This window comes from Lactuca virosa, chromosome 7 (genome assembly GCF_052849685.1).
Source record: "Lactuca virosa cultivar CGN04683 chromosome 7, Lactuca_virosa_CGN04683_v6, whole genome shotgun sequence".
Taxonomy (NCBI): Eukaryota; Viridiplantae; Streptophyta; class Magnoliopsida; order Asterales; family Asteraceae; genus Lactuca; species Lactuca virosa.
In genome coordinates, this window is record NC_136432.1 from 176,556,923 (window position 1) to 176,566,164 (window position 9,242).

Sequence of the window (9,242 nt, forward strand, 5' to 3'; positions counted from 1 at the left end):
TTTACGGTCCTTGGACCACTTCTCCTTGGGTTTACGGCCGTAAACCCAAATGGTTTATGGTCTTTTGATGTTTTCAAGTACTAAGCACATCAAGGAAGGGATCTAGGCTAGTTTCCAAGGCTTAGTAAGGGACTAGGGCCACTTTGGCCCCATTGTTAGGGTTTACGATCCAAGGTGTTCTTGGACCGTAAACACCTCTGATCCTTTGATTCTTGGGTGTTTTCTTGATGATTAGAAGTGTAACAAGTCTTATAATACACTGGGATAGAAGTACTTACTAGGTAGAAGCTTGAAAAGGTGCTAAAAGTCCAAGAACACTAGTGTGTGTTCTTTGTGTTCTTGGTGAAACTTGAAGATCTACACTTTTGGAATGATTTCACGGATGGAATCATGTAAGATCACTAGATTAAGTAAGATATCAACTTTTTAGGGATAGAAACACTTACAAAGTTGAAGATCTTGAAGAAAAGTCCGATGATACTTGAGAGAGAAATGGGTTTTGGATCTTGAAAATGTGAAAAGTGGTAAATAATGACTAAGTGTCATATTTATACCCCCTTGTAGGGTTTACGGCCGTAAACACCTTTGTTTAGGCCGTAAACTCCAAACTCCTGGAGTTTTGGGACTTTATTGTTGCACAATAAACCCTAGGGCATCCTCTCTCCTGTTATCTCCTGAAGTACTAACTTTAAAACACTCAAACTTATTCCAAAAAGCTTGAAAGTTAGCAGAAACTGTTTTGATTTCTATTGAATTGAATGGTTGTACAGAATAGAAATTTCGGGTTGTCACAAGTCTGAGTTAGATATGGTTCACAAAGAGATAAATCAGAATTATTATCAGTAATCATAGATTTTTCATATTGAACGATGCTTCTTCCGGGTGTGTCGTTGGTAGCCATGTAACAATAGTTTGGTTCGGCATCATCATCATCTTCCTCTAATCCAGATGATCAGTATCCTTCATCACATTCGATGGTATGTCTAGCCATAAGACACATGTTTCTTCCAGTACTCACATCATCATCATCTCAAGATGACCAATATCCTTCCACATCTCTCGATACAGTGATAACGAAAGCCTTTTCACTAGCAACCATTTCTTGAGCTTGACGTGCATAGTATGCAGAATCTTTGATCTTTGGTTTTTGTGGAGCTTCAGCTAAGCAATATTTGGCAAAGTGGTTTGCATGACCACACTTGTGACAAACAATTTTTGGTTTTTCTGACTTTGGAATCTCGTGAGATTCCGAGGAGTGATCTTGTGAAGGAATATTTGGCTTGTATGTAGGTGGATTTTCGGAAGGTTGAGGATATGGTTGGGGATTACTTTGATGAGGAGCTTGGAAACGGTTATGGTACGATTTGTGAGTGGGATTGAAAGGACGTTTTTATTTCATGGAGAGCAAAGCAGACTTATGTTGATAACGTAGTTTAGAGTCCATTGCTTTAGGATCAAGGTCTCCATCAAACTGATAGTTTGAAATAACATGATCAGGTAAAGTTGGAGGTGAGGGTTGAACAATTGGGATAGATGGGATAACGTCTTTGAAAGGGTCTGAGACAGAGAGGTTCGGAGCTTGGGGTTCATAGGAACTAACAGGAGCTAGAGGACCTCCTGAGAGTTCTCTTAAGGTTTGTGCAACATTTAGTTCATGACCTTGAAGCTCGTCAAATAGTTGGTAGAGCTTCAGCTTCTTCAGAGATCCATTACTCTGAAGACACGATTTCACATTTCCCCAGCCCTTTCGGAGACTGTTAATGAACTTGAGGTTGTATTCAAGTGGAGTTCGCACTATTCCATGAGCTGTCATGTTGTTGACAACAATTTGATATCTGTTGGAAGCCAAGGAAACTGATTCACCAGGAGTTGTAGTGAAAGTATCGAACTCATTTACAACCGAAGTTAAACGGTTATCCTTCATATTTTCTAATCCCTCGAACAGGTCTTGAAGTGTGTCCCAAATCTCTTTAGCAGATTTGCACAACTTAATGTGCTCAAAGAGAGAATGTGGAGCACCAAACTCCATTTCGGAGAATGCAACTTGATCTGCATGCAGTTTCTCGATGTCATCAGCAGTAAGAGGTGCTTGACACTGTTCATATTGTCCCATGAGAGTTGCAGCAACATCTCTCATAATTTGTCTTACAGGGACATGTGGACCTTCTTTAACGGATATCTAGATAGCTTCACCTTTTTCTTTTCCAAGTAAAAAACTTTCCATTCTGACTTTCCAGTGACCATACTCTTCAACAACTAGCAATGGGGCACGAGAAGGGCAACCTACGCTATTTGCTATTTGCATTGAATACATTTGTTGAGAATTAGGAGCAGCCATTGAATCTTCTATATAAGAGCAGAAGTGGTATATAGAAGAACTTTTATCCTTAACATAGAAATGATCGAGATACCAAGGTAATTTTGAATCAACTATAATTTGTTCTTATGGATTCAAAGGACAACCACTCAAGCTCTGATAACAATTGTGAGTACAAGATTTAATGCGCAAGGACAAAGTTTGAAAACTCAAACCTTGAGTTAATCAAAAGATTTATGTCTGCTCTTAATTGAAGTTCCAGTCAAGTCTGGTAAGACCAGTCGAGAATGAAGATAATAGTCAACAAAGTACACAAGTGTTTGATAAGAGAACTTTGAGTATGATAAATTTAAAGACAATAAATGAACAAGAAGAATGTTTGAATGTTATTGACTTGAGAGAAAAGTGAAAGAGAGTTATTGTGCAAATATGCTATCTTTGGAAGAACAATCTGTAATATTCTTGTCATTAAATCACTCCTTAAATAGTCAAGGAGGAACAACGTACAAACCGATAAACATACAAAGGACTGGATAATCACACTACTTCTGAAATTCTGATTATCCAAATAAACAAAAGAGACTTAGTCCTATGAAATTTTACATCATATAAAAAGACAAGAATAATAAATGTTGAGCAGATAGACAATCTCAGATTCATGCACCAACTGAAAAGTTTCACTTCAGAGTCCATCCTTATCTCGTACCATAAACACATCTCGTATCACTTCACATCTCGGACACTAAACTGACTTCAGATCTTCATTAAGTTGTGATTGCTAGAGGTTCACTTTCAAGTTCCAACAATATTTAACCAAGAAAAATGGAAAACACTTGATGCGCATTGATAAATGTCAACATTTCCTCATAAGACACTTGGAACAAAAAATAAAGTTTAAGAGTGGAAAAAGGTAAAAGATAGAAGTTAATTATCACACTTAGGAGGATGATATTTATTGAGTTAGATTCTTCACGGCAAATATAAGGATGATAAAGGCATTTTGATGGTTGATGTCTTCCTCATCTTTATTCTTCAACTTTGACCTTATATATTTTTCTTTTAGATATATAATACTCGATGCAAAATATATGAATGGATTGTATTTTAAATGTCTTTTCATTGTTATAATTTTTATCAAGTAATATATAACACAAATAAAAATATTTAAGGTCAAAGTTGATGAATAAAGACTTCAAAAGTCAAAAGAGGACAATAATTATGAGACAGAGGGAGTATGTAGTTTTCTTATGTATATAAGAGCATTGAGTCATTAAGAAAGAAGGGTAAGAAATGTCACACATAAGTGAACCAAAAGATATAAACATATAATAGAGGATGCAACAAAAACAACTCTTTAATCTCAATGGAACCAAAAGGAAAAGAAATTGATGTAACCATTGAAATTTCCAAGTGGTTTGTAATTTATCAATGGTTCGTTTACTTATCTGTGATCTTTAATTAATTCACCTTTTTAATAAGAAAATTTTAGAATACTTAAAACCAGGATACTTGGTGGTGCATGAACTGGTTCTAGTTGGTTTCGAGATTAATTCTATCTGATGAACCAATATAATTGGTTTCAAGCCTCGGTCCAACATTATAGATACTTGTAGACAATTCAATAGAACTCACCTATGATTACTTTAAGCAGTGGCGGACCTTAGTGGAGCATTGGGGTCCCGGGCCACTGTTCAATTTCCGGCATAGTGTAAATTTTTTTTTTTTTTGTTTTTTCTATTAGATGCACCGACTTGAAGTACAAGGGACACCCATACTAAAATAGTCTGCGTCCGCCACTGACTTTAAGGTCAAATTTAACAAAAATAAGCAAGTTTATAAGCTAACTTATTGTAATTTACAGTTTGATAAAACCATAAAAATAACTTATTTTTGATTATGAACTAGTTTATAAGTTAAATTTTTAATATATTATTTTGAAATAGTTTTTAATAAAATCATGAAACTTTTTCAAAAATATTCAATATATTTCTTTAATTATATAAATACTTTTTTTTTCTTATAGGTATATATCTAAATGTCAATTTATATCATTTTATATTTGCAATCTAGCTTTTAAAAATATCTCAAATGGTTAACTTCTAAAAGATTTTTTACTTTTGTCCTATCATGTTTCCTTTAATCTTTTTCATAATAAAACTATTGATATATACTCTCTCCAATGGTTAACATTAAAAAGATTTTTTTTTTTAGAAATTAACTAAATTATCTTTATTTTTATTATATATTCTATAAACTTTCCTCGTATGATTTACTTATTTTAAGTATATCATAGTTTTAAAAAAATAACATTAATTGATATTAATGTTTTAATAAATAAAAGAGGATTAAATAGTACTTTATGATAATGTTTATTTTACTTTTGGTATTTTTATCATTTAAAAACTTTGATAATTACTTTTAATTTTCGATAAAATATATTTAAATCTTTTTTGTATATATATTCAAATATATTAAGTAAGAAATAAAAATAATTAATATCTATATACGACTAGGTTATAAGTTTAATTGTTATGAAATACAAGGACCAAATTGGACAAAACATAAGAGAAAATTAAAACCGGTTAGAATGAACATACAAAAGTTTAAGAAAAATATAATTGGAGATGAACTATGCTGATTGTTTTTACCAACATACCTTTAATCTATAAGTTAAGTTATTAGTTATCAATTATATTTTCAACCAGAAGCTAGTTTTTTAACTAATTGTCATATAGGACATAAATAAACATAAAAACGCTGAAAAAATATATATGAACCATAAAAATTAAAAAATAATTAAGAGAGAGAGAGAGAGAGAGAGAGATTTATATTTTTACCAAAATTAAGTTCAGTTGACCAAATTATAAGTTCAGTTGACCAAATTAAAAATATGAATTTCAATAACAGATGAATCATAATACACAAGATTTGACGTGGGTTTTAAAATCCCATAGATTTGACATGGGTTTTAAAATATGAATTTCAATAACAGATGTATTTTAATATACAAAATTTGACATGGGTTTTAAAATCCCAAGATGAATGATATCAAATAAACATACGATTTCTTTTCGTTTACAATTTTCGTCCAAACAAAACAAATTATATATAACTAAAACTCTATACAATTCCATGATTAGTGTTAACCTACGGGTCATAATCACAACAACTAGCAACAAGATCCACCCATCTTTAGTTCTTCATGCATTTCCGTTTTAAACTATACTACCCACATCTATTGCATAATACTATTATTTTGATATGATATAATAAACCAATTTAAAAAGAAAATAATAAACGGGTATTCTTTAATCTTATACAAGCAAATTCATTAAATGCGAAAAAGAATGTGGTGGTGCTAAGTGTATATTGGTGTGTTTGGAATTTTCGTAATTCCATTATATTTGGGATGATTTTGTCTAGGAATAATTGATTTTTGATGAGGTGATAGATATGAAGTTTTTTTTTGGATTTCTAATGTTTTGTCTAGGAATAAATGATTTTTTGTTAAAAAATCCAACTTTAGCTTCTACTGTTTTGTAATGAGTTTTTTTCTAACTCCTTACTACTTTTATAATAAAATTCACTGTTTGAAAAAAAATTACTCCCTCCATATAAAATTAAAAACTACATACTTGTTCGAATGAAAACTAGCGAAACTTAAGGCTTCTGACGAATTCGGAAGCGCTTTCCCGGCGGGATCAAACGCCGGCCAATTCTGCTGATTTCTTTTTGCGCTGCTTGTTCTTTTCTGCTCTTTCTGGTTTGACTGTTGTGGGGATTACGTTTTAATACATTCGCTGGATCAATTTCATGACAGGTAAATAGAAGTGGGAGTGGAAGATAGGGAATAACAAAGTTAAGCATAGGGGTTGGAATGTTGATAATGTGTGTTCCATTTTTTACACGAATTTCCTGTTGATATCGATTCCAAAAACCTATGGTCTATATGTGAAAAGTTTGGGTATGTTTCTGATGTTTACATTTCCCGAAAACTATCCAAAATTGGCAAAAGTTTTACATTCGATTTATGAAGGTGAAGGATGAGAAACAATTGAAATTGAAGTTACGTGATTGTAACATCCATTAAAATCATGCCAAATTTAAAACATTTTAAAACATTTCAAAACCAATAATTATTACAAAACTTGTTTTCAAAATGGTTTAGTGCCAGATTATCCTAGAATCAAATCATAAAAATATAAGGAGGTGCACGATCACGTCTTCGCCTTCCCGCAATAAATGTAATCTCGAAGGCTTAGTGAGTTAACCCTAAAATACCAACGCCATACTATCATAATCATATCATATAAGCAAACACAACATGTATAATGAGCCATCAGTCTGACTGGACCGCCTCACAGGCCATCAGTCTATCTTGACCGCTCTCCGAGCCTTCGGCACGTCTGGACCGCCTCTCAAGGCCTTCAGCCTATCCGGACCGCTCGCCGGGCTTTCGACCTGACTATGCCCTCCCGGGTCTGCAGTCTATCCGGTCCGCCCTGGGTATCTTGGCCTATAGCACAAAGCAGGACCTGCCTCAACCCAATCCCCCAAACCAACAAACATGTGCACATAAATATCATACGCTAGCTAGCATGTACAGAATATCATACAGGTCTAACAGATCACTAGCGTGACAACCATCTTATCACCAGGATACAGATCTAACCGATCACTAACATAGCAACCATCCTATAACAAGGATACCGATCAAACATATCACTAACATAGCAACCATCCTATAAACCAGGATACCGACCTACCAGGTCACTAAGCATATCACCATCCTAACTACCAGGATGTAAATCAATAAGCATATCATGCAATAAACCCGGATACAAATCCGATAAGGGCCGACATTGGTGCCTTAGACCCTGTTGATATAGTGAGGAGAACTCACCTCACAAGTAGCTTGAAGTGATAAAGTCAAACTATACCAACTGCAGCTCCAAGTCCAACACATACATCCACCGATGATCCACTTCCACAAATTCCCAAATTACCAAAATATCCCCAGGAGTCAAACTGGTCAACCCTTGGTCAAGGTCAAAGTCAATAGTCCATGTTGACCCAACTCATCGAGTGCAGCTAGCAACTCGTCGAGTTCCTTAAGAACCCATAAAGTCATAAAACCCTAACCGACTCGCCGAGTTTCCAACCAACTCGTCGAGTCCATGCGTGTCCCGATGTCGAGGAAAACCCTAACTGACTCATCGAGTCCTCTTACTGACTCGCCGAGTTCATTCACAAACAGACACAGACAACCTTCATCCGACTCACTGAGTCAGCTAAGCGACTCGTCGAGTTCATGCATTCCATTTCTTATACGGATGTTTTTATGCCACCCCAAAGCTCTGTTGGATTAGTGTCTAAGCCCGTAACCATATTTGGTAAGTACTTGACCCGGTTGTGCATGGTCCTTTTGGGTTTCCTTCACCAAAGCAACTTGATTGGAGAAATAATAGAGAAAGAGGTTATTATGGTTTATTAATATATTATAAGAATAATATATTAAAAGAGAAATCATATTTGTTTAGTTAATATTGTTCAAGAATTAATTAAGAATTAATTTTGTGATCAAAAGAAATTAACTAAACTAGGGGGACTAAAATGCAATCATGTGATAGTTGGAAAGTAGGGCAAAGGATGCCTAGGGATAGGGTGGACGAATTCAAGGGGATAAGGCCCCAGAATTCGTCCAAGGATAGGGCTTCTGGAATTATCCTTGGGATGCTTGGTGGCTAAGCAACCAGATAAGGATAAGGACTGAAACCCTAATCCCTGCAGCTATATAAAGACCCCCTGGCTTAGGAAAATCGGCCACTTGAATATTAGAAGTCCTAGAGCCGATTTTCTACCTCTCCCCTCTCTCTCTCTCTCTTGCCTTTCCATTGCTCTTGGTGTTTGTGAGCCATTAGAGGTACTACACTTGTGGTACTTGCTTTCAAGACAAGAAGATTGAAGATTTGAGTTGTTATTACAAAATAACAACAAGAGGTATGTAAACCTTTCTCCTTTGTAAATTTCAAAATTACTAGGAGCATGCTAGGGTGTCACACCCCAAAACCAAGAACGGCGGAAACGTTCAGGGGTGGAGGACGTCATGTAAAGTATCATAACAGTGCAAAGTAGTAAACAAGCAACAACATCATCCATTGCATTAAAAGTAAAGTTTTAATACATGAGTGTTCTTTCATTGTAATAAGACACCAAAATATGTAAACAAAATGAAGACGAGTCTTGTCTGTGCTCCGTCTTCTCAAAACCCTGGTCATCGTACCTGTCTACTGGTGACTTGAGAATACAAGTTATTTTGAAAGTGTAGATCAGCATAAAGCTGGTGAATTCATAAGTATTATGGTGTCATTGATTCGAAAAGTTGTTATGAAAGACTTGTAAATGTTTAATGAAACATTTAGTATGAGTGTGAAAACCCTAGAAAATCCCATATTTCCTACTAGTATAAAGGGTAGTCTTCTACCAACACCCGAATGCTTTGAAGGTTTGCATTTCTGTATCAATGAAGATTTTTCCCCTGTACAACTATTATTATAAAAGTATAGTCTACATCTTCGTTTATGTGAATGTGTCACAAAATAAAAGTAATAGGGAAAATTATATAATCATTGAAATCGTATCCTTTTGCCTTAGGATAATCACAGCGTGGAAACTCGCCGAACAGTACAACCGAGAACATCCGTCGATGAACAGGTCCCGCTGTAGCTAGCAGCCAGGTGTAGGATGGTCAGTCCCGTATAGTATATATATAGTATTTCTCTCTGTATAGATATAGTATTTCTCTCTGGATAACATGTAATAGTATCTCTTCATATAGTAGTATAGACTCATGAATGAACTGACTCTTGTGTAATTCCTTGTAATAGGAATAGTAATTTGTATCCCCTAAACTATACCTATAATA